General features: G+C 41.6%; 1 protein-coding gene across 6 annotated transcripts in view; it reads left to right on the top strand.

Moving 5' to 3' along the window:
• The window catches only part of LOC106587324 (zinc finger homeobox protein 3), a 328,380-nt gene that overhangs the window by 136,093 nt on the left and 166,113 nt on the right, over positions 1-26,174 (top strand). For 4 of the 6 annotated variants that reach the window (XM_045709041.2, XM_045709040.2, XM_045709039.2 and 1 more), the window contains exon 1: positions 14,603-14,900. The exons of the other annotated variants lie outside the window; for them this stretch is intronic. The gene's annotated coding sequence lies outside the window, so the exon portion shown is untranslated. Of the gene's footprint in view, positions 1-14,602; positions 14,901-26,174 lie in introns of those variants that run through there. 6 annotated transcript variants of the gene reach the window in all.

Raw genomic sequence — 26,174 nt, 5'->3', positions numbered from 1 at the left:
GATCACTGTCATCCTGATAGGCAGTCTGGATCACTGTCATCCTGATAGGCAGTCTGGATCACTGTCATCCTGATAGGCCGTCTGGATCACTGTCATCCTGATAGGCCGTCTGGATCACTGTCATCCTGATAGGCAGTCTGGATCACTGTCATCCTGATAGGCAGTCTGGATCACTGTCATCCTGATAGGCAGTCTGTGTCTGTTGTGACACGGGAATCTTGTATTCCCAACCCAATAGCTTTGGAAAACCCTGGAAATACCTGGATTTTTTAGGAGTACATCACCAAACTTATCAAGGTGCCCAGGCACCGGATCCTATAGCTTTACATTATAGCTTTATTATTTTTGAATACACTAAGAAAGAATACAAAGTCTGAACGTTAGCAATAGCCTGTGGCCATCCATCCACCAGCGCACCACCAACCAACCTGCTGTGACCGAGAGGGCGTGACCTTTCTGCCTGACGGCTTCAAACAGACACTTGAAAAGCGGGACGCAGTCAGAGAGGATTCCGTGCGGCGGCGACTCCAACCAAACACCCCATCAGGTAAGGCTGTGAAGTCCCCCTGCTCCTGCTGACCGGGCCCTAAGCCCTTTAACTCCTTCTGGACTTTGAAGCTGGCCAGTCCCCCAGCCGCCTCCCAGCAGCCCCCCAGCCCCTCACATAGTCTGCTCCCCCTAGGAGGCAGCATGTAGGAAAGGCTGCTGATAAACGGCCTGCTTTCATGCTCTGCTCTCCTGTTTGTTCCCCTCGGATTAGAGGCTCTGAATATGTGGACGTTGTTTGATTGATAGATGCTCACCCTGAGCTCTTTACTGACCCCCTGCAGGCACTGACCACAGAGAGCAGAGCTGCTGTCACCCTGGCCACTCTGCCAGGGTGACAGGTGGAGGACAGGGAAAGCTCATCAAACACACACACGCTCTCGTACCTACAGTACCAGTCAAAAGTTTGGACACACCTACTCATTCAAGGGTTTTTCTTTATTTTGACTATTTTCTACATTGTAGAATAATAGAGAAGACATCAAAACTATAAAATAACATATGGAATCATATAGTAACCAAAAAAGTGTTTAACAAATCAAAATATATTTTATACTTGAGATTCTTCAAAGTAGCCACCCTTTGTCTTAATGACAGCTTTGCACACTCTTCGCATTCTCTCAACCAGCTTCATGAGACAGTCACCTGGAATGCATTTCAATTAACAGGTGTGCCTTGTTAAAAGTTAACTTGTGAACTTTCTTTCCTTCTTAATGCGTTTGAGCCAATCAGTTGTGTTGTGACAAGGTAGGGGTGGTATACAGAAGATAGTCCTATTTGGTAAAAGACAGCTCAAATAAGCAAAGAGAAATGACAGTCCATCATTACTTTAAGACATGAAGGTCATTCAATCCGGGAAATTTCAAGAACTTTTAGTTTCTTCAAATGCAGTCGCAAAAACCCTCAAGCCCTATGATGAAACTGGCTCTCATGAGGACCGCCACAGGAAAGGAAGACCCAGAGTTACCTCTGCTGCAGAGGATAAGTTCATTAGAATTACCAGCCTCAGATATTGCAGCCCAAATAAATGCTTCACAGAGTTTAAGTAAGACACATATCAACATCAACTGTTCAGAGGAGACTGTGTGAATCAGGCCTTCATGGTCGAATTGCTGCAAAGAAACCACTACTAAATGACACCAATAAGAAGAAAAGATTTGCTTGGGCCAAGAAACACGCGCAATGGACATTAGACCGGTGGAAATCTGTCCTTTGGTCTGATGAGTCCAAATTTGCGATTTTTGGTTCCAATCGCCTTGTCTTTGTGAGACGCAGAGTAGGTGAACAGAGGATCTCCGCCTGTGTAGTTCCCACCGTGAAGCATGGAGGAAGAGGTGTGATGGTGTGGGGGTGCTTTGCTGTTGACACTGACAGTGATTTATTTAGAATTCAAGGCACACTTAACAAGCATGGCTACTACAGGATTCTGCAGCGATACGCCATCCCATCTGGGACTATCATTTGTTTTTCAACAGGACAATGACCCAACACACCTCCAGGTTGTGTAAGGGCTATTTGACCAAGAATGAGGGTGATAGAGTGCTGCATCAGATGACCTGGCCTCCACAATCACCCGACCTCAACCCAGTTGGGATGGTTTGGGATGAGGTGGACCGCAGAGTGAAGGAAAAGCAGCCAACAAGTACTCAGCATATGTGGGAACTCCTTCAAGACTGTTGGAAAGCATTCCAGGTTAAGCTGGTTGAGAGAATGCCAGGAGTGTGCAAAGCTGTCGTCAAGGCAAAGGGTGGCTACTTTGAAGAATCTCAAATATAAAATATATTGTGATTTGTTTAACCATTTTTTCCGTTACTATATGATTCCATATGTGTTATTTCAAAGCGTTGATGTCTTCACTATTATTATACACTGTAGAAAATAGTAAAAATAAAGAAAAACCCTTGAATGAGTAGTGGTGTCCAAACTTTTGACTGGTACTGTATATGCACACATAAACGTTTGTTTGAACATATACACACGTACATATATTATTTTGAAGGCACACAAATACACACATTCATGTTGTAGCAGGAGGCTTTTTTCTGGTGTTTTAAGTAAAGGGGATTGACAGTCCCAAGACACGGGTGCTTTTCAGTTCATTATGGGTGAAAAAGCATTTTCCAGCAGATGAAATGTCATCTCTGGTCATTAGTAAAGCCAAGGGTGGGTGGGTGTTCACATGCATGTGTGTGTAAGCTTTTCAGTATGTATGTGTGCAGGGAATGTGGACATGCATGTTTGCGCTGTGAGGCGCATAGGTTCAGAGGTCTGTATTTCCATACAGAGTGACTCTGGGAGAGATGGATCTGGGCTGGGTTTCAATCTGCTACTGGCACAGCTACCTAGCTGCACAGATGAAGGAGATACAGTGATGCTTTACTGGGATCTGATACCATATGAACACGGTCAGACTAATGGAGGTGTCATTTAACTTTTACTCTTCTTGATTCACAACCTAATTATCACCTTACCTGTCATCAATAGTATTTTGTACTCATATATTTCACAGCGCTATTTTGCAATAGCATATTAGTTACACATAATATGAGTTCCCAATGGCATCGTGCAACCATATCTAGTCGGTGGTAAACACTAAATCCCACTTTACATGGATTATGTTAAATCACTATGTGATTAGAAAATCTGCATGATTTAGGAGAACATTTGGTATTTTTGCATTCACTCTTTGTTATTATGTCATGGAATCAGAGCTACTGAAGCACATTTCAAATACTGAAGCACATACACTGTATACCTGTATTGCAAAGCTGGAAGGGTTTCTTCAACACAATAGACAAAACAGCAAAGACATACTAGCTCTTCAGCTACTGTGAATTTGGTTATTTTCTGCTCTCAATAATCCTGATTGAAAGTAAATGGTGTTTATAGAATTAAGTAAATAAAAAGAAAACATGGCAGACAAAGCGGCGTGCAGGATGCAGGAGAGGATCACTATCAGCCAGCCTCTGCTGAGCTGAGGGCCTTTGTTTGAAAAGTTCAAAGTCATTTTGCAAAATTTAGGTCACCGCAAATTATAAGTACACTGCAGCGAGCCATCATTTGTGAAAGAAAGAGAAAATGAGAGGGAAAGATAAGTAACCTAACAGATCTCATTTTGAGCTTTCTTATGAGTCTTTCAGGGTTACATGTTTTTTTATTTGTGTGAGTGTGTGGAAAATAAAACACTTCTAAGCATTAGGAGAGACAATATCCATCTTTGTGGAGCTAATTAAGGACGTGATCTGAAATGTATTTTGTGAGCAGCCCGTTGCGTTGTGGGGCCTGAAGGGTCAGCTGGTTCACAATAGGACAAAGATAATGCAGCAGGAGTCAGAGGCGGAGAAGGCTCCAGTCAGGGGGGATAACTCCCCCCCCCCTCGCCCCCCTCCACCACCTCTCCTCCCTGGCCTGTGTGCTGCTGATGGAGCTGTGCTCCTAGCCCAGGGCTCCTAGCTCCCACCACACCAGGCCCTGCTCTGTTGTGCATGTGGGCTGCTGCTCCACACTGCTCTGCTCTGCAGTCAGGGTTGCTCCCTTTGTGCCGGCCCTCTTTGGCCTCCCGGTAAAAAAAAGACATGCATGATTTCATACATGAAAGATATATGTAATTGGACAGCAGGGCCTATACAACACATTTACAATTCTAAACAGAATATGTTAAAAGCAATTCCCCTCTATCTCTGTTGCTCCTTTTTTCCCAGAAATGTATTTGCACATATCATAAAACACACAAAACACAAAAAACCATCACAACACAGATTATCCCACTTTTATTTGCATGCTTGATATTACATGTGGATGTTGAAAGAGAACAGATGGAGTTAATCTATCTGTATGTTCCAGTTGAACCCAGCATGGTTCAGACTGCTGTGTTCTGTGTACGTTTAGTAGAGAACATAGTGTGCACATTCTCACTATTATACCAAGAGCCTAACCTAATAGTATTATTACATTTCAGGACACAGAATTAAACCATTTAAATAGTAGACATCTAATGATTTCAAGTTCAAGTGTTTAAGTCAAGTTCAAGACAGGCCAGTAATCGTCCTGTGATCATTGGAGTCATTGGAGTTAAACAAGTGCACATGTTTCATCCTCTAAGCAATGAGGGGAATGTCACAAAGCTGCCTGTCAGTTGACCACAGGGAGGAGATTACCTTTTACATGCCACACATTGTTTTTTGTTGTTAATGTGTCCTATTTTACTGTGTAGATATGCATCAAAATAATGTGGATTTAATCACATTAAAATGAAACTAATAAATCGGACAGGTCACGTACAGACACCAGATTCAGGCCGATGCCTTAAGTACCCTTTCAAATCCTGACTGAATAAACTGTAGAAATGTTGTATTACCTAGAGGGTCCCGTGTGACTCAGTTGGTAGAGCATGGCGCTTGCATCGCCAGAGTTGTGGGTTCGATTCCCACGGGGGACCAGTATGATAATGTATCCACTCACTAATGTAAGTTGCTCTGTATAAGAGTGTCTGCTAAATGACTAAAATGTACTTGTTAGGTGGGCATGTGTGTTGTCCCTGGTAGGGTCTGACCCCACCCCTCCTATAGTGTTAATGTAGTGCCAAGGTAAACACCTCTGCCTTTAATTGCGTTAACAAGCTCACACCTAGCCAGGGAATGGCCTCACTAATCACTTGCGTTTATTGGCCCCGGGACCCCAAAGGCAAACTAGGCCCCGCCTCTCTAGGGCCACAGGCATGCCGCTGACAAGGGACGCTCAGCGTTCGGTCCCCCCCCCCCCCCCTCTCCAAACATAGGTGGGGATCACCTTCCATGCGGGGTTAAGCGTCCCATAATTCAGAGATAGTCACCGTGGTCACCTGCAATTACTCCCAGTCCACATGGCTCCACTGCTCAGGCTATGGCTGACAGGCTGCACTTCAGGAAGTTTTAGAGGGGCAGAGAGGAGTTTGTGTTTCAGTTGTTTCACCGTTGGTTCATACAGATCAAGGACAGTCCGCTGCGTGTGTGTGCGTACGTGCGTGTTAATGTGTAGTGCATGCCAATGTCAATTGTACAGTAGGCTCAGATTGAATGATCATTCCACTTCCCTTGAACGCTATCCTTTCACTGACCACACTTTTTTTTTTTACAATGAAAATAAGCTTTTTTATTTTCAATTAACAATTGAAGATGCATGCGGTCTCATTGAATATTTCGTTTTATGTTTAGATAAGTGAACAAGAAGCCATTTAAATAAGAAGCTGTGATATTTCAGGCAGGGGAAACAAAATAAAACTGGATGATATTAAAATATTTCACTAATTTACAAATCACTGACATATTAGTATCATCATCATCAATGTCGTCATTTGCATTAAGACCATCATCACTATCTTCACCATAGTCCTTCTGATTTAAATTAGATTAACTTTAATTTGATGAGCTCTAACTTAATAAGGAAATCAAAGGTTATTCTCAACGTGTGCCCTTTGATGCACATGACTTAATCGCCAATGCATGTTTCCCTAATTAGGGCGTTGTTACCATGCATAATTACTATTACCTGGAATGTAGTAGGTATACCTGTCGGTTACACACTTGGGGATTTCAAATTCTTAACGATTGCTGGCAAACTATGATAGCCTATTGAAATTGTTAGTTTGTTCTCATTCAAAGACAAATGTTGATGCTCAATAATCAATAGGCAATAAGAGTTATAATAGTATTGCGTAATGTGATTCATTTTTCTACCTTGATATTATGACATCTGAAGAGAATGAAAACATATACTTTATTCAATGTAATCAGTAAATAAGCCTTCATTTCCATATCGAATGTTTATCAACAAATCAGTCATACATTTGTATTTTTGTCATTTCAGCTTAGGTATTTGTGGTTCTTTTGTTGGTATTTGGGTTGTAGAAAAGGCAGGATTTCCTGACGGCAAATTCAAGAAAGCGTTCATGCGTGGATGAAATGATTTCATGACCATAGCTTGGCACATAAGTCAGCCATATATGTCAGCTGAAAGAGAAGCATCCAGAGGCACAGGATTTAGATGGTGACCCTTGGCTATATCCTAGATCTCGGTTGCCCTTCTGTGTCTGCTTCCACCTGTCATCTTTCATCGTGTGCGATTTGGGGGCTTTCCTTGGCAGCATCTCGGAGAAAATGACTCTCCATTTAGGCCTAGAATGTGTTAGCGCAAAGCCAAACCAGGCACAATATTCTGCGTCGATGTAATGTTTCCTTTTAGGTTGATAATTTAAGGGTGGACATGCGTTATTCTTTTCTGCAGTAGTTATATTCCCTCTCATTCACAGTGCAGTATAGTGGTCATGTGGCTCTGATTTGGGAGCCCTCTGCCCTGGTCTTTGGAGACGCCCGGTTCTCTCCCCTCTCCTCTCTAGAGCGCGCAAAGCCCATGCGTCATGGCTCTGTCTGTCACCATGAGCACTTGACAGCAGCTCTCAGGTTTTGTCCATTATTCTATATGTCCCCGTAGACCTGAAATGTATGCGCTAGGCCTGTTTTAGCCTACGCGTAACCGGAACTATGGAGTTGTGCAGAAGGCCTGTGAATTATACCGTCACTGTGATCTTGGTTGTACTCCACGCATTTATACAATTATTGACTTGATTTTGTAGCATTGGCCAACTTTGTATATCGACACTGCAATGCAACTAAGACAATCAAATTGTTGTTAGAGCGTTCATTTGATTTTGATTGAAAAGTCCGTAATTTGTAACTGTGCGCCGGTCTCTTGGTTGAATTGTTTACTTCACCAGTGTATTCATCACAGTGTCTATGGAAACTAATTGGTTTAAAATGTCGTTTTTGAAAATAATTTTCTTACCTGAAGAGAGATGAAATGGTTGAAGCACAGACAGACAGTGATAAGGGATGATGAGGCTGCTTGGATGGACCGAGGCTCGCTCCAGGCAGGTTGAAATACATGTGTGTCTTGTTTTTCACGGGTGATGGGAAGACATCTGTACTACTTTACTGCACAGAGACGAATATTGTCCCCTTGCATCACTTATAGTTTCTCAACACATTATATTGACGTTGGAACAGAGGATTGTGTACGTGTACAGACAAAACAAAATGCAGAATAGAACCAACTTTAATAATAAACGAAGGAAATCAAGCTGTGATGTTTCATATTTTAATGGACATTATTAGTTGATTACAAAAAAAATCAGGATTATACGGTAGTAGCAAACCTACCCGGTAAGGCGGCACAGACACGCGCGTGTGCGCGCACACACACACGTTACATGTTGCATATGCCCCCGTTGCTGACCTTCGTTTTCTGAAATGCACATTTCTAAAATCGACATTAGCAATAAAACATGTAGCATCCTACATCCACTCACCAACAACGAATACAACATTCGAATTAAAATAATAATGCACATTCTGAAGAGGTATAGTGAGTTGGTAGCAGGAGGACACAAGTAATCAAATCAAATTGTATTGGTCACATACACATATTTAGCAGATGTTATTGCGGGTGTAGCGAAATGCTTGTGTTCCTAGCTCCAACAGCGCAGTACAGTAGTATCTAAGAATAGAGCCAGATTAATGAATATTCCTTATTTTTAATGTGAATGAGACAGAGTGACCAGACGGGCGGTAGTCATATTTACCCTCCAACGTCACTATCTCTAAATCATGGTCATCACAACAAACAGGACGTCCTCCTCCCAGTTCAGTTAGCATCCACACAACCGATGTCCGTGTTGTCCCCACTTTCTGACGTTGATGGTTTGTTGTTTTCATTTACTCAAACAAAACTTAATACTAGAGACAAAAATATATATTTTTATTTGCCTTTGATTTTCGTTTACACAATACATTCATGTAACAGACAAAAACAATTACAAATGCATAGAATGGATGTTTTTGAGATCGAAATCGTCTCGTTTGTGAATATGTGGTGAATATTACAATCCTTCATTTCAATCAAACCATGAAGTGTTTTTCTCTGCAAAAAAAATTAACGATTTGAATAGCAATTTCGAATGATTAATCAGCAATGGAAATGTGAGTGGAGTATGCACATAATACACAAACAAACAGGTTTCGCAACTTTTCAAACAAATTAAGTTCGAATTAAGTAATAAAATGTAGAGTTTTGTAATTAACATATATTAGTCTGGTACTTGTCCACCCTATCTAAGTAGCGCAAATTGGGAAATAATGTTTATTTGAAAACAGTAAAATGACATAGGCCTATATGCCCACACGTAGAAATGAAATGCCCTTACGAAGACCGTACGATGACACCTGGGTGGACAGAAAATGAACAACAATAGGTCAAGGTTGGTCGCCTGATGTTGAGCATATTTAAAAAATATATATTCCTTTCTATGCCCTGCATAGTTCAAAGAAAAAAAAATGTTCTCAAAATGATTTTGTCCAAACACAGTTACGATACAATAAATAGATGAAGTGGGTTTGCTATAAGATTATTTACAACAGGACGCCTTTTGATACAAAACGGTACGCAGGGCATGCAAAATATCATGCAAAAGATGCATTTTGTGTGTCTTAAATGTATATGCTGCGTGTGACAAAGATAATAGTCTTTGGAGAGAAGAAGAGGGGATTGTGAACTAACGGATGAAATAATCATCATGCATCACAGTTTAGCAAACATCAGGCTACGGCAGATCTTACTCCAGGGTTAACAGTTCAATGCAAAATAACCTCCAGGCCTACGTAAAACGCTTCGGTAAAGATTCGGTCGCTGTAGTGCATTCATAAGGAACACATGTTTAAATAATGACTAAATTGTAATATATTCATCTTCACTTGTGTGTAAGACACCCTTATACATAGGGGATAGGGGAACCCTTCACTCTAATCTTAAAAAATACATAAAATACATACACATCTGAATTAGGTCCCGAATGAGGTCTTATTACGATATAACCTCAAATAAAATGATAATTATATTAATTAATATTCTTATTTTATTACAATGCATGGCATCACTAACTAGCAAATAAAATGTAATCACATTGAGTTGACTAGTTAAATATTATCCTAAAGAAATAGCTATACACTATAAAACTGCTGTAAAGCAAGACTATAACCTATTTTGATATGATGGGTTGAACATCTATATCTCTATTCACTGATTTATTTATTTTTTCTCAAAACTATTTTTTCCCACCACTGAATACTCGTATGCAAATACACTGCAGAGATGGCTTTAGATACCAGTAAACACTGATGAATGAGCTATATTGTTCATTTAAACTAACATCTCTAGAGTTGCCTGTATGGGTCTTGTCCTTTGCACATCTCCTTTGGGCGGTGGACTGTATCTGGTGATTTGCATGTTGGCCATATGTAAATAGCTAAAGACACTATCGCAGTCTGATAGCATGGGCTGGCGCGGTGGCGCACAGGTGGGCACCAGGGATGATTATCTTTCTGAGAGGCACATGACTCTGGTGAGGCAGGTTCATGTGCTCCTTGATCCCGGTGGTCAGAGTGAACATAAGAGGGCGCTCCCATTGCACCTGGTAGCATGTAATGCCCCATCCATCCCAGGCGCAGCAGGGCCGGACAAAAGCACGTTGCTGCTTACTGACTAAACCTTTGAAGAATACTCCGTTTGTTTTAGAAGAAACATATGCAACAGCATTTAACTTTGCCTCTCCACATTTTCAAAGGCACATTTATCCAGAGGTCACTTTTTTTATTTGACTAATTATTTAATCTGTTAATCAAACTTGTTTATTCCAGCATGTTAGTGTCATTCAGTGGTGAGGTGAAAACAATGTTACAAGATGAACGTTTTCTTGGAAAACTGTTTTAGTGTTGAAGAATGTGCTATGCCCTCTTCTCTTCTATTTACCTAAATATAGGAAACCTGGACTTGCGTGCCTCATATGTTAATATAATAGCCCAAATCCCCAAATCCTCCGGACTAAAATGTTCATTATCCCTTTATAAAGTTACAGAGCTATTCCAGACAGCAGCTTTTATCTGTAAATGCTTTCACCCCGTTCTCATTTCCTCTGTGCTCCCTTTTGTGCTTTGTTATCCTGGGATGGCACGCGCGGTGCATGAGGTTAAGATAAAGTAACACACCACACACACACACACACACACACACACACACACATACAGTAGGACCTACTCATACATATTCTGAAATAGAAATGAATACAATCACTTAACGTCAGTAAATGTAGAATAGCAACATATTATTCCAAACTACAACCATGTTACACAAGATTAAGGGTCCATACATTAGTGTTTAAATATATTGTTTTGTTTCCTGCAGCTCTGTGATGGTCAAGTATTTTCATGCGACCCAAATAATGGAGTAAGCATATTAAGCTACTTCAGCTTTTCTTTGTCATATCCACGGGCTGTCATACAGGCTGTGGTGAATTTGCTATGCCACTCATCGATGTAGGCCTATGAGGTTAGCACGTGGACAGTTGTCGTAATTCACCCAACACAAAGTCTCTGTCACATTTTTTTTGCGGGGACTCGTACTAATTGGGCTGTATATTCATAAACGTGAGTTATCCTATCGAGTCAGATCTATACGGTATTAATGATCGTTAGTTAAACATAAACTGTGAACTAAGATTGGCATTGTTCGGCTTGCTAGAGCGATAGACTGGCTCTGATAGGCTATGTCTCTCACCAGCCCCAATCACACAAGGCTCTTTATTATCTCACTGGCCCTCGAACTCCTCTCGCACTCTATTTTCTACCCATTCATTTTTACAATCTCCCTTTCCCGAGAGAGTAGACACATCGCAAATCCTTTCAGTCTGCCTCTCACACAGCTAAATCAGCATCTCAGTTTGGCACACTTGGTCATCATGGTTTTGGTACAGGTGACATGCAAGGCAGGCCTCCGTGCTAAGATTCTGTGTCGATACATTCCCGATTGGTCTATCAAATATGTGGCCTCAAATATGGGTGCAAAATCTTCCAACATTGCAAATATTGGCTTTGGCACACGCATGCATGCACGCGCGCGCGCGCGCACACACACACACACACACACATACATACATAAGCACACACACACGCGCGCGCGCGCTATTGTTTGCATCAGGCGTTGTCTCTTTTTGGTCCTAATAGTTAAGCAAGTGCATAGCTGTGGAGTACAAAGTAAGGATTTTTCCCTAATACGTAGATGGCTCTGAGATCTGTCATACCTGCACGAGCTCATATTGAACGTGAGGCTCCCCATTTTGATTGTCATCCCTAATGTTCACCGTACATCAGAGCAAGACACAAATGAAGATTTTAATAGGCATGCAACATGAGCATTCAGACTAAAACATCTAAAAAATGATTTTTGACATGCTTATTTGAATCTAAATAGTATTATGTGTTCATTATAAAATCACTTACATGTATGTGGCCGTTTAGGTAGGCTATAATATCATGAAGAAAAAACGCTAAAATATAGACATTACCTTTTCATTTAAGATTACTCTTAGTTAAGGTTATATTTATGTGCGTTTATTCCCGTATAAAATCATCGAAGTAGCCTAGAACTAGAATTACAGCTGCGTTTGGAATCTCACAAATTACGTCAAGGAGAAAAATAAGATAGGCCTATGTGTTTTGTACAATCTACATATTATGTCAACTTAAACGTGCACTTCTTCATAAAAAAAAAATGAATAGACTGTGATTCAGATTCATGTTACTCCAATAAACATTATGTAGCCTAATCAATGAAATGAAGCGGGTTAGTTTTATTTGTGCGAATCAGGGCCGCTTGGAGCTGTTAGAACAGAAAGTGAGGGATTGTCAATTCCTTTAAAGAGAATCAACAATAGAATTATCATGACAAAAGGCAGTGGGACAAGCTCAAAGGTTGATTTCTAGAATACAATATTTCCATGTGGGGGAAACCAAGAGGAAGTAAGTGACCATCTTTATAAGAGGCGAACTGTTTTGGGGGAAAGTGAAGGGGAAAAGGCAAACCTGTGGATAACCTCACCGATCTATACTACAGTTGTTAGTATTGATCAAATGTCACCTCTTTGAACGCAGTCGTTTGGAAGTTTCTACATTTATCAGGAATAATTTCTAAATGCACGGATATGACTTGAGTAATGCCAATTATGCTTGTTTTCAGATAACTGTTTGATTGAAATCATACACTCATAGTCAAACATTTAACCACTATAAGAAAGTCATTCACAAAAACCACTTGGAAGTGAAATATCAAGCGCAATGAGATGATTAGATAAATTGCTATAATTTGTAATAACAGGTGAAAATCATTAGGCCTACAGAGTATAGGATTAGGACACTTAAGAAATTGTATTGAGTATGACAGAATTCAATCCAATATATTCTACCTGTATTGACCTGCATAGGCATATGAGATATGAGAATAATGCAATGCAAACTCCCTCAATTCATTTCTTACTGTCAGTAGCCTCATCTGCTGCTTGAGTGTTTGTTGTATACATATTCTATACATAGGCCTACTCAAATACATATAAACATCATAAAATGCAGAATTCAATGCGTTAGCTTCGTGGCAAATATCACACACAGAGGCTAGCTACTCAAAACTAGTGGACTGGACGTGGGCTATATTCATACCATAGACACACACAGGAAGTTGGAGTCTATGCTTTTCACAACTTCAACTTAAATTCTGTAACTATTTTAAATACATCGCCGATATGCTGTCGAGGTATTGTAACATATCTCCAAATTGATTTAGTTTTGTATTAAATTGGTGTTATCAAGTGCCATTTGTAAACTATTGTTTTACACTGACAGTAGACTTTATAGTCTCCAATCCCCTCAGGTCTCTCATCTCACTATCTCCCTCTCACTACTATCCTGGGACAAAGCATATTTTATCGAGACAAATCTCCGTTTTTCATGAAAGGATTCCACATTCTCACGAAAAGGATTTATGTTTGTATCCAGAAGTAGGTTATTACACATGCATGCAACTACAGTTACAGAACTTATCGGTATTTTACAGTGAGGCCAAGGCAGACTTATCAGGTGCATCTTAGCTCAAATTATATATGTGTAGACATATAAAAGTAGTGATCCCTACACTTGATAGTGTGGAATAAGGCTTTTTAAACTTTGCACATCATTAGAAGTAGTGTTATACCCGCTTGTTGTAAGCTTTTGCAACTCTAAGGCATGCAAGGAGAGCTATTGCGTCTCGTTTTGTGCTTAAAATGCACGTATCATGTTTAAATAGCTTATTACGTTTGCAAATATGTAAATAAATGGTTAATTTGTATTGTCATAGGTGTGATTCAGTCGCTTGGAATGTGCATTCTAGTTTAAGTGGCATGCTGTCGTATCCCACACGTTAGATATATATCATCATGAGACTAGGCATTCATTTACAAAACAAAATGAAATAACAAGCTATTTAGTTGTCTATAGCAAATATGTGCATATCTTGTCAAAGTTTCCTTATGCATAACGCTTTATGTCTTGGTTGCTTGTTTTCCCGTACTGTCCAACTGTAGCCTATCATAAAAATATTGACTTGTGTCTATAAGTTGTATAAATACATTAAAAAAGTATCTCAAACTCCTGCAGTCAGCACTGCTGTCTCAGATTGCATCTAATCTCACTACTAACACAAGTGACAATGTAGGAAAATGTAACAATGAATACAGGCTATTACTGTGTTTTTATATAAATATGTTAATAATAAGAAATATAAATGCGTTATAGCCTAATGTTAAAAAACTAAAAAGAATGGGCAAAATGCAGCGAAGTGCGGGGTATTGCGTGCTTTGCCGCGGCTGTGGCGTCGACTCCAGTATTAACTTTCACTGTCTTCCTTCTAATCAAACTCTTACTTTCCGCTGTACTTAATTCCATATTTTCAATTCCTGATCATTACTTTCCTCTTTTTCTTCTTCCATCTATCCATCCATCCCTCCCTCCCTCCTCTTTCTCCCTCCCTTCCTCTCTCTCTCCCTAGCTCTCTCCTTTGCTGAATCTTATTGATCCAGAAGGTGGCTAATTAGCCCTTCCCGTCGTGCCTGTGTAATGAAGCACATGCGCACTGAATTAATCACAGCCATTTTTTGCAGGAAACTAATTAGCAGGAATAAAGATCCAAAGAGTTTTTTTCTTTTCAATCATCAGATCTCACTTTCACCTCTTCCTCGCTCCCTCTAACACAAGACTCATCGCCTGCTTTGCATTCAAATTATTTTTATATTGCCCTATACAACTAATACTTGGTTTTTTTACACTCCGCAACAACAATGATCTTTCTTTTGCCATCCTAAACGCAAACTGACCAAAAGGGACTGCCTTGATGGGATCTTTAGCCGAATCGTCTCAATACTGGATTAAAAAGCAAGGATCACAAAGCGGCAGCGAAAAATTGTAAGTTACAACTTTGCGTTTCTCTCTTTTCCTCTCTCGATGTTTCTACGATTCGATTCTTTTCACTTTTGGTAGTGGGCTAACCGAAGGTTTCTCCTATTATCCAGATACGCACCGATCTTCACTATTCTCACATTCTGAGAAATGACAGGCGATCACAAGTTATATTCATGCAAGTAGTTTTGTTTATTCTCGGTTTCATTCGTATCATTACCTGTGTTTACATCTGCGTTCGTCCTCGTTCTCCTCATGACTGGAAGAAAATAAATGGTCAAGACAGCGATTCCTCTCCAAGCAGTAGACCACAAAAAACATGAATTTAAAAGCACATTTGTGCTTTTCGATGGAATCAGGAAAGATAGAGAAGTCTTATTGGTGTCAAGAAACATATTTTGAGGACGATTACGATGTGAAAGTGTTACATTCAGCCTACGGAGGGTAGCGGGAGCTGCACATGAGCGTAGCCAGGAAAAGAGCACATTAGTCCAGCTTGTGGGTCCGTGTACGTCCCGCGAAAGAGAAACACCGCCTGCGTTCTTATTTTGACAGATATGCCACTTGGTCTGTCCGCTGTTTTCAGCACCATCACGGGTTGATAAAATCCTTTATGTTAAGCAACATTTTCACTTTCCGATTCGTTTCTTACATGTGTATTTCCCTCCGCCCCGCTTTACATCTCAATTCCTCTACTTTTCACTCTCCCCACTTTGTCCATCATTTTCTTTTATTTTTCATTCCTGTTTGCTTCTTTGAAGCGATGTTAAAGTCGATTCTTGCTGATTCCCTGACGGAGTCACATGCAAATCGATCGGTAGGCCTATGTGTGTGTGTGTGTTTTGTAAGTCTAGTGTGTTTCATGACAAGAGCGGATCAGTAAGACCTCGGGTACGGGAGAGCCCATAGCCGAGGCACAGAGTTGAGCTGCGGGTTGCATGGAAAGAATAGAATGGTGATGCGAGCAGAGAAAGGGATTTACAGAATAGGTTGGCTGTCCGACGAGACAGATGACAGCTCGTATGGATTTTTATGGAATAAGTAAGAGCAATAATGTAACATTTCCTTCCCACTGGATATACTTTACCTTCATAACAAATAACTAACATTCTACTAGATAGGCCTACAAAAAGGAAACATTATCAATGAAAACTCAAAAGCTATTGTATAACGTTATTCTATCACCTAACATGCTTCCTTGCGTAATAATAACAAGCTTATTACTGATTTCTAAAGTAAACCTAACTATTTATTTTCTAAAACAACCAGACACGAGACTAAATCAACTTTGGATGCATTACTGTCAGAAGAAATAGTGTAATCATACACGACGGATTGTATAGAAAAAAATATGACTTGAGAATTTTACAAAAAATATCTAAACATAGGCCAGATTTGAATTGATAAGCAATACATCGACTAGTAACACGACGCTGGGACCGATTAGGTTTGAGTGAGAATATAACTAGTCCTTCCAGGAGACGGACGGATAGACAGGAAAAAGCGGAAATACTATTGACCTCCCGACGTTTAAGACCCAGAATGCAGTGCCAAGATGCCCAAAAAGTACAGAAAACATAGAACACAGGGACGAAATGGAGGACTCTCGAAGAAAGAGTGAAAGAATGAGGCAGCCCGACGAGTTTTCGCGACAGAGGGATGGAAAAGAAAAGCGTTTTGCAAGCTAAGGCAAGGCAGGGATGTGCTGGTTTGGGGGAGAAAGAGGGGGAGGTTGAAAGGCTGGGGGTCAGACGGCAAGAAACAGGGGAGCAGAGGTCACTGAGTGAGTGCAAGAGAGATAAAAAGGAAAGAAGGAAAAGCCCTACACAAACAGCCGAGGGAAGGCAGTGGGAGAGTGAGACTGGGGGAAAGGAGAGGGGTGGGGGGGTTACATTGAGGGGTCACACAAAGCATAACACTGAGATTGTGGGGGTCAGCAAGTGCAAGATAAAAAACATGCTTCTAGTTTGGTAAACAGGAGAGAAACACTATACAAATGTTTCTATGGGTTTCTAGTAGGATGAAGGATAGTATAATAATGGGGTTTGGAGACTCAGACAGAGAGTAGGGGAAAGACAGAAAGAGAAGGAGAGCGAATGAGGGAGGGGGTGGGAGGAGAGGGATAGAAGGGGTCAGATAGCCATGGGCCATGGAGAAGGAATCAGGGAAGAGGGCAGGGAAACAGATCCTAACACCTTTCAGACTTGCCCCAACTAGAGGGGCCAGTAGCTCCCGCATAGATAACTCAGACCAGCAGTATGTCCAGGACTCAGAGGATAGTAGTGGGAGAGAGGGAAAACAAATATACTAGCAGGCGCAGTGGAGACGTTTTTTTACTGCAAGAGAGAATATAATACCCCCTGCCTCTTTCTTTTTTTGCTTATATTATTATTTATATATTTCAGGAGGGAAAACTTGGAGCAGTAGATTTTGGGCCTGTAAGTCTGTTTTTGTGTATCTCTGCTCTGTAGACGTAGGTTGGGCAATAATTACAGGCGTGACATAGGGAAGAAAATATAGCGTAGTACATGTGCTGTGCCAGGACTCCCTCTCCTCTCGCCATCTCTCTTTCCCTCGCCCCTCTCTCTCCTCTCTGGATCTCTCTGTCCTCCTCCTTTACAAAACAAATAGCAACGCTCCTCGGTATCATCTCACTTGCTCTTAGAAGACTCCTGGATTTGATATCAAAACCTTTGGTAGAAACATTTGAAAAGCAACTACAATATGTATACTACAGATTAGGATTATTTTGATGCCTTTTGATATTTTTGAAAAGTAATTATCCATTGTATAATATTTATGTCAGCTGCATTTACCAGCTCAGGTATGGTGTAATGGGAGTTTTAGATGGTTATTGGTTTCCTTGTGCTGAACTCTGTTAGAATCACATAGCAGATTTATGCTTAGGTGTAGTATGTGCATTTGCTAAACCACTGTATCTGTCTGACCATGCAGTGTATTCTGCTTAAGGGGACTGTGGGTTGGGTAGGTGTCACGAGGGACTATGTTTTCAGCATAGATAGCTACAGCACACTGAAAATCATTGTAAATACTCAACTTTGATTTCCAATTCATTAGTAATGACCAGGGTTGTGTTTTTGTAAAGTATTACGTTCCGTTAATCCTTGACAGACGGAAGGAGAGGGACTTAAAGCATGATCCTCAATTTACATATATATTTTTAATTCCATTTATTGACAAGGATTTTATTGCATGTATCTCAAGACTATATTTTGTTTTAAGGTCTTTCATTGTCAGTCACACAGTTTGTTTATATTGAAATAGAACAATATTTATTTTATAGATATATTTACATAAAAACATATTTTGTGTAAATTTGTACACTTGTAGTTTGTCTTTACCCATAGTTAAATGTTGTACTTTACTATTCACTATCACCATGTAATGTTAGATAATGGTGTTAAACCATAGGATACATGTAATAGGACAGAACGCGTAGCCTGCAGTATATGAATGCCAGCACATCTGGCAGAATGTTCTATTACTCTATGTGTAAAATAGGGTATGTATTCTGCCGGGAATTATGATATGGACATGTAACTGATGCTGTTGATAAAATGTGAAATGTTCCATAATTGTAATTATCATCATTATTAGTATGATGTTTATTATCAACATTATTACTGTTATTACAAGTAGTAATATACTAGGAGTAAGAACATTCGTATCACAGTTATGTTGTTCTTTATGGTGATCTTTGTTTATAATATCATAAGCAGTGAATAGTCAGTAGTCTGGTGACGTTAGGTATTTGATTGAGGTTCCTGTTTCAGTGATAGTCTGTAGATGAAGCCCTATTGGTCTATCCTGTGATACTACCTGCGTTATCTCCCTATGTCCGGTTCCATGACAATATTTGATTACTGGTGTGTCTGAGTGTGCAGGTCCTATTTGGGCATGTGATTGGAGGGGGACAGAAATAAGGGGTTTAGTAGTGATGAAATAAGAGGAGAGCGGTGACTTGGTTACAGGGTAACGTGAGGCAGAGAGACAGTTACCCTGGTCGTCTACTGCCCCCTCCTCCCTCTCTCTCTCTCTCTCTCGCTCCCTCCCTCTCTCCCTCTCTCCCTTGCTCTCAGGAGCTGGCAGCACCCCTAGGGAAGCTCTTTGCCATGTCCCTAGTCAGAGAGAGCCCACTTTGGGCCAGCGCCAGGCCGCTAAGGGGCAGGCAACGCATGGACTAGCACAATATATTCGCCAACCGTTGGTCACGTTGCCAAATCAAATCCAAAAAGGTTTCTTTTTTCCTCCCAAAAATATTTTTTTCCCAACGATGATGCCTAATACATTGATATTTCAATAATTTACATCAGTAATGATGTCTTATTAATTATATAAATGAACGATTATTATTGTTACTATTATTATTATTATTAATAATATTTTTGGTATTATTATTACATTCATTTAAACCAGTTAATTATTTTAGATTATTTTAGTTTATTTATCACAATCTTAGATTTTGTTGTGATTGTATTTATGAGAAATTACTTTTACACTGGGTTGAACTGCTGTAAGGGTGAGGATAGTATAAATGTGCATATATTTGTGTAGATTAGTTTTCCATTGATAGCACTGGAGAGAGAAAGAGAAAGTGTCTCCCTCCTCCATTTGCTGTAGGGCTGTGTGTAAATGAGTTTAGCAGGAGCACTGGCTCAGATTACAGATTATGGTTTTGAATATGCAAGCTTGTACAGCCAGGACCTGTTCTTCCAGTTGTACCACAGCCCAGGCCAGTGGCATACGTGTCAGCCGTGTCATTAAGGGGCGGGCTGGGGGTGGAACATGGGGTGTGGGGAGCAAGGGGAGGGGGCTAGGAGATGGCAGTGATTCTTAGGTGTGTGTGTGTGTGTGTGTGTGTGTGTGTGTGTGTGTGTGTGTGTGTGTGTGTGTGTGCGCGCATGCTCTACCTGGTTTCTGCTCCCAGCAGCCCCAAATCACCACGAGAGCTCCTCTATGCCAGCAGCGAACTGATTTTCAGTCCATTTCCCCTCCCTGTTCCCTGTCCTCTTTTTGAGCTCTTGTTCTTGCTGTCGTTCTTTTATGTTCTTGAAGTGAAGTTGGCAGGAATTTCTGTGGTTTGCTGTTTCACAATATGTTATTGTGTTAACATTCTATAAATCATTGTGGCGTAGATTGACACCTGGGAAGGTGTGTGTACTGTGTGTGTGTGTGTGTGTGTGTGTGTGTGTGTGTGTGTGTGTGTGTGTGTGTGTGTGTGTGTGTGTGTGTGTGTGTGTGTGTGTGTGTGTGTGTGTGTGTGTGTGTGTGTGTGTGTGTGTGTCTGCTCTCTTTTGTTGTGTTGTTATTCCTTTTTAGGTGGAGGTGTGCAATGTCATGTCGTCAATTTGAGAGAATTTCAGAGTAATCCTTATAAAGTGCAGGCGACCCCCGTGTGAATATTACTGCTGTCTGTGCATATACACCACATGAGCTGTTGGGTATTATCGCTGACATATCTTCAAAATACAAAACAAAGCAGACGCGTTTTGTTTGGTAATATGTCTGAACTTGAGAATGAGAGGAACCAAAAAACCCACACCTCACCTGATTAATGTGCTAGAGAGACAAGAGGTTTAGATACGGATTTATAGGTAAGAATTCCTATACGCTTTTTCACTATATTTTCCATGTTTAAGCAGCTATAGGTGGCCTTCCACGTTGGCCACTCGGCCTCCTTTGTCATTTATATAGCACTACGTAAAAATACTAGCTGGTCTGAGCGGATTGGGAGTTACACCTGGTGCTCCTATTGGAATGCATATAGCTACACCCAGATTTTCATCCAAATGCAAACATGGTTATTGAGAGTGATTTATACTTTTCTGAAAACAAATACAGATGTTCTATGCTATACACATGTGGAAGTATGTGTGTGTATGTTTAAAATGAGACACACTTCTCAATCAGCATAATTAGCAATCTAATCCTTAGAAAATACCGTTGCTATTGCACATTATCTGTTTACTGTGTACACGCTAACGTTAATGTTAGGGATATGATTTGTAGAAATCATTTCTGATTATTACATTTTTATTACAAAAACACACACTGAAAAAACAGAAGCACTGGTAGCTCCTGTCATTTCCCCCATCAGTGTGTAGTGATGTGTGTGATGGTTGTATAGCAGTGTTAAGGCATGTTGCTAGGGTGTTGTATTCTGGCAGGGACTGGTCCACGAGTGCTGTGTGATGTGATGCAGACGAGTGCCGGAGAAGTAGTAGCATAGCAGGTTAGCGGCATGCGGAGGCTTGGACAGCAGTAGCATAGCCGGTTAGCGGAGGCCTGAACAGCAGTAGCATAGCGGGTTAGCAGCTAGTGGAGGCTAGGACAGCAGTGGCATAGCAGCTAAGGTCGTGTCTCATTTTCAGGACAGCAGCGGCTGGCTGTAGCTTCCCGCTGTGCAGGCGGGCCATGCAGCTTGCGTATTTAGCCTACGTAGCTACGTACCCGGGCGACAGGGAGCACACCAGGGGCTGCCCAATTGATCTCTGCACCCCCCCCCCCCCCACACACACACACACACACACACATACACGCACCCGGCCAGGCCCAGCCTAGCGCCCACCCCTCTCCTGGACCCCGGAGACCAGCATTCCACCCTCGGCGCTTATCATCACAAAGGACAGAATGCATAAAACATGGTGGACACACAGACAGAGGTCGCCTTTCTCTCCCCACACTGAACCATGGAACAATGCATGGAGCCTTCTGGCCTGTGACTCCGATGACACGCTCACCCTCTTTTCATCCTCCTCTCTTTCTTTGTCGTCTTCTTCCTCTGCGTATACTTGTGCTCCATGCAGCGATTCCTGTCCACATATTGTTTTGTTAGTTACGCCGTGTCTATCAGTACTATGCTATTGTCAGTGCTAGTCAAATGTGCATTATGTAACTGAAATGCTGCTGTTAAAAATTCACGGAGTGAGACTCCCCAGCGAAGAAAGTGTGTGTGTGTGTGTGTGTGTGAGTGTGTGTGTGTGTGTGTGTGTGTGTGTGTGTGTGTGTGTGTGTGTGTGTGTGTGTGTCAGGTGTGTGTGTCGTGTGTGCTGTGTACACCAGGTTCCAGAAAGGCCATGTGTTATGACATTTCATTAATTCATATTTTGGGATTAATTGCATAATTCTGTAATTTTTTAAGAGACAAGCAGCATTAATACAATATTCCTTTTTCTAATGTGGTTATACTCTTTTGATTATTTTAATATTTAATAACAATATTTATATATAAAAAAATTACAACATATACAAAGGCAGAAATAGGATTTTCTGTCAATTTAAATAAAGAATATTATAATGATTAATTCATGAATATTATGGTAAATGGTTCCAGTAGGAATAGAATTTTTTCTGAATTTCAGTCAAGTGATCTGTTCATACGTCCATCCACAGCAGATGTCATTTTGCCCTCACTGTTTTATGGCTTGCTAGCTCAAGGATGCAACAGGATTTGCTTTGACTGCGTGTGTGTGTGTGTGTGTGTGTGTGTGTGTGTGTGTGTGTGTGTGTGTGTGTGTGTGTGTGTGTGTGTGTGTGTGTGTGTGTGTGTGTGTGTGCGTGTGCGTGCGCACGCGCACGTGAGCATGCAAGCCTGTCAGCTGCAGCGATGGCCTCTGTCGGTCAGTGGGCCGGGCGGGGAGGGAGTGAGGACAGAGAAAGAGCCAGTGACAGTCAGACTGTCCCTTCCTGCCTCCATTACAATCCTCCCATAACTCCACGTCTAACTCACATGACACAATTTGAAGATTCCAGATATATTTGCCTAATGGTGTTAGTCTATTTGTTCAGGTGGTATTATCCATCCAAGGTATTATCCATGTACATTCTTGTTTTGTTTATGCTACTATATTTGAGATGTCAATGGATTTCTTTAAACAAATACATGTTTTTTACTCAATATTAATTTCTGCTGGATATTCTTTTTATTTTCAGGTGGAAGTAGCATTAATTTGAGAGGCTAGCAGTGCTGTGTGTTTCCAGTCAGTTAGTACTATGATTCAGTGGCTATAGCAGAGGTGGCCGTGTGGGGCTGTCCCAGTCCCAGTCTCAGTCTCATGGCTGGGTCGGGCCGGGTCTAGGTTAGGCTGGGCTTCAGGAATGCGTCGTGGGGATGTGTTGGACCCCAGCAGGCCCATTGCACTTCCTCTCTGTGTACCTCACAGCTTATCCTCCTCAGGATTAGAGAGAGAACAAAAGAAAGTAGGGATTGGAGGTGCCCCCCTCTCCCTCACTCACCCACTTTCCCTTTTTCTGTGTAAAAAAAAAACTAACAAAAAGCGTGATTCACTTGCAAATGTGCGGCAGTCTGTCCAGGTCCCCTATGGGGCAGAGAGAGAGAGAGAGTGGGAGAGATAAAGAGAGACGGATAGAGAAATAGAGAACAGACGGAGAGAGACGGATGGAGCGAGAGAGAGAGAGAGAGAGGTGGTAGCAGCTATGCTCCCTAACCTCCAGTCTCCTGGAGTGTGAGGCCTGCTCTCAACGGTAGGCCTGATGGGACTCTAGCATCTACTATTTCTGTCTGACGCTCAGGAAACGACGACTGCTCCCGAGCTATTCACATCCCTAGCATCTCACCTCCTGGGCTTAGAGTACGCTATGCACGTGATGAGACTCAGTGTGTGTGTGTATGCATGCATTTGACAGCCATTGTGGCTGGTGTAGTATTTATGTAATATTATCATTCTCTCCGGGTTCCTTGGAGGTGGTCTGTTGTTGTTATCCCCCTGTTCAGGGGGCCGTCGGGGCAGCAGTGAAGGGGTTAAGAAGCGGGGATAGCCCCCTTTGTCTCTGCGGCCCTCTTTGCCATTGTTGCGGTGGAATTGAGCTCGGTGCACCTCACTTGACCACAGCAAAGCAATAAAATGGCCTCTAAGTGCTGCAGTCTCCCTAGCCCTCTGATGGCAGCCGTCCACTGGGCTTTCACCGCGTTCACGCTCACACACACACGTTGCTAACTACCTTCTTTCCTCTAGCGTTCTCAGACCAGCTCATTATTTAATGCAATATTTGTTTTCTAGTCTAGCGAGCGCTAATGAGTACCATGCAAATTATATATTTTTGATATATTTTTTATTGTGTCTCACAATGCACACTGATGCTTGAAATGCATGTAGCTAATACTTCTAAGCATTAGTTGACTGTGGTACTGTTCTGTCAGTCATTACATTATCCTGCTCTTTGTGAGACATTATACAGGTACCTAATATAAATATGTGTTTTGTTTTGTTGGTCCAAGTAGAAACATTCAGTGAATGTAAACACGGAAGCATTTACAGCTATTGTCATGAAATCATTGTTTTAATATCTAGAGACATTCAGCATATGTGCTGCATATTTACATTGATCATTAAAGTCATTTCAATGCAATGGCCCTGCTTGTATTTCATGAGCATAAAGGTAATGCTATAGCATTGTGTTCAGTTGAAACGCTAGCTATCTTTTTAGCTACTGTGTTGGGTTAGTGCTGTAGTGTGTGTGTGTGTGTGTGTGTGTGTGTGTGTGTGTGTGTGTGTGTGTGTGTGTGTGTGTGTGTGTGTGTGTGTGTGTGTGTGTGTGTGTGTGTGTGTGTGTGTGTGTGTGTGTGTGTGTGTGTGTGTGTGTGAAAATGTCAAGGCCAATGTCTGCCCCCCTCTCTGAATGTGTGTTCAGACATCAGATCTGTCCCGAGTGCTGCAGCCATTTTGGTGCCTTTTTAGAGCTCTCTATTAACACAACCACAGAGGAGAGGAAATGATTCCATTTTAGTTTCAAATTACATTTTTACATAGACTTGTTCATAATGCTGTTGTTGCATTATACATTTTTTTCTGCCACCTTGTTATTCATTTATGATGAGATATACTATATTTATACACAATGAGGCAACATGATCAGTTTTTCTTCAGTGTTTTGTTATTTTATGTGATGTTGTTTTGTCAGTAATGGTAATAGCTATGGGGATAGTGGTATAAAGGAGACACACAGTAATATCATTATTTAGGGTGGGCCCTACATTATGGTAAGGCTTCCACGTATGGTGCTGGTGCAATTGTTATGGATAGCATTGATGATTGTTTATATCACATTGTCCTCTTGCAGACATTGTAATTGAAAAAGGAGAAATACGCTGTCTGTCTCTGTCTCCTCTCATCAAATGAGCATTTAGATGTCAAACAGGAGATGTCAGGAGAGCCATCTGATTGGCTGGGGGGGTTTAATTGCCCCTGTCCTCCCTCCTCTCTCCTGGGTGGAACCTGTTTATGCCAGGTGTCCTACAGACTGTAGTAAGCGTTGCACTGGGCTGCAATTAAATCAACACTTCCTCAAAGCCACATTATTACACATCCACTGTCAGATGAAGGGCGTCTGTCCTGTATGCTTCCCCACTCACTTCTCCTCCTCCCCACCATCCCTCACTCCATTTTTCCTCTCTCTCTCTCTCTCTCTCTCTCTCTCTCTGTCTCACTGTACCTAAAACAAATGCTACTAGCTCATTTTTTCCCTGTGTTAAATGAACAAACACGAGGACCTCAGAGCCTCATAATAAAGTGATTAGAGAGATGCAGACTCCCACACAGTAGCACCCAGTACTGGAGCTGTATGTGTTTGGCCTGAGGAGGAGGAGACGCATGCAGACGCAGACGTGTACACACACACACACACACACACACACACACCCTAGTGAAGCTAATGGCAGACCTTCTGCCTCTCCCCCACCCCTTCCGTGTGTTTGGGCTAGCCACGCTCTGGTCACTGTATTGTGTCCGGTGTCTGGCGTGGTGGTGACAGACAACAGTGTCCTCCTGGCCTTTTCATATTCAACATGCATCATCCCTCACTCCCATGACTGTTTGGTTTTCATTTGGAGGTTCACTTACCCCGGCACGGGGCTGTGCTGTGCTGGGGGTTTGGGGCGTGGGTCTAGAGGGGGGTTGGGGGCCCAGGCAGGCCTCGGGGGACCGACACCAGGGTAGACGGCCGTGACAGACTGGTGACCCTGGCTTTGTGACGTCACAGAGCCCGTCTGGTTGCTGCTGAATTCCCTTCAGCTTCTGATCAGCTAATCAGAACCTAGCTTCATACAGCTGATCAGAACCTAGCTTCATACAGCTAATCAGAACCTAGCTTCATACAGCTAATCATAACCTAGCTTCATACAGCTAATCATAACCTAGCTTCATACAGCTGATCAGAACCTAGCTTCATACAGCTAATCAGAACCTAGCTTCATACAGCTAATCATAACCTAGCTTCATACAGCTAATCAGAACCTAGCTT

The sequence above is a fragment of the Salmo salar genome, chromosome 26 (assembly GCF_965601325.2).
Source record: "Salmo salar chromosome 26, fSalSal1, whole genome shotgun sequence".
NCBI classification, from domain to species: domain Eukaryota; kingdom Metazoa; phylum Chordata; class Actinopteri; order Salmoniformes; family Salmonidae; genus Salmo; species Salmo salar.
Note: the sequence above shows the minus strand (reverse complement) of the source record. Positions and strands in the feature narration are given on the sequence as shown.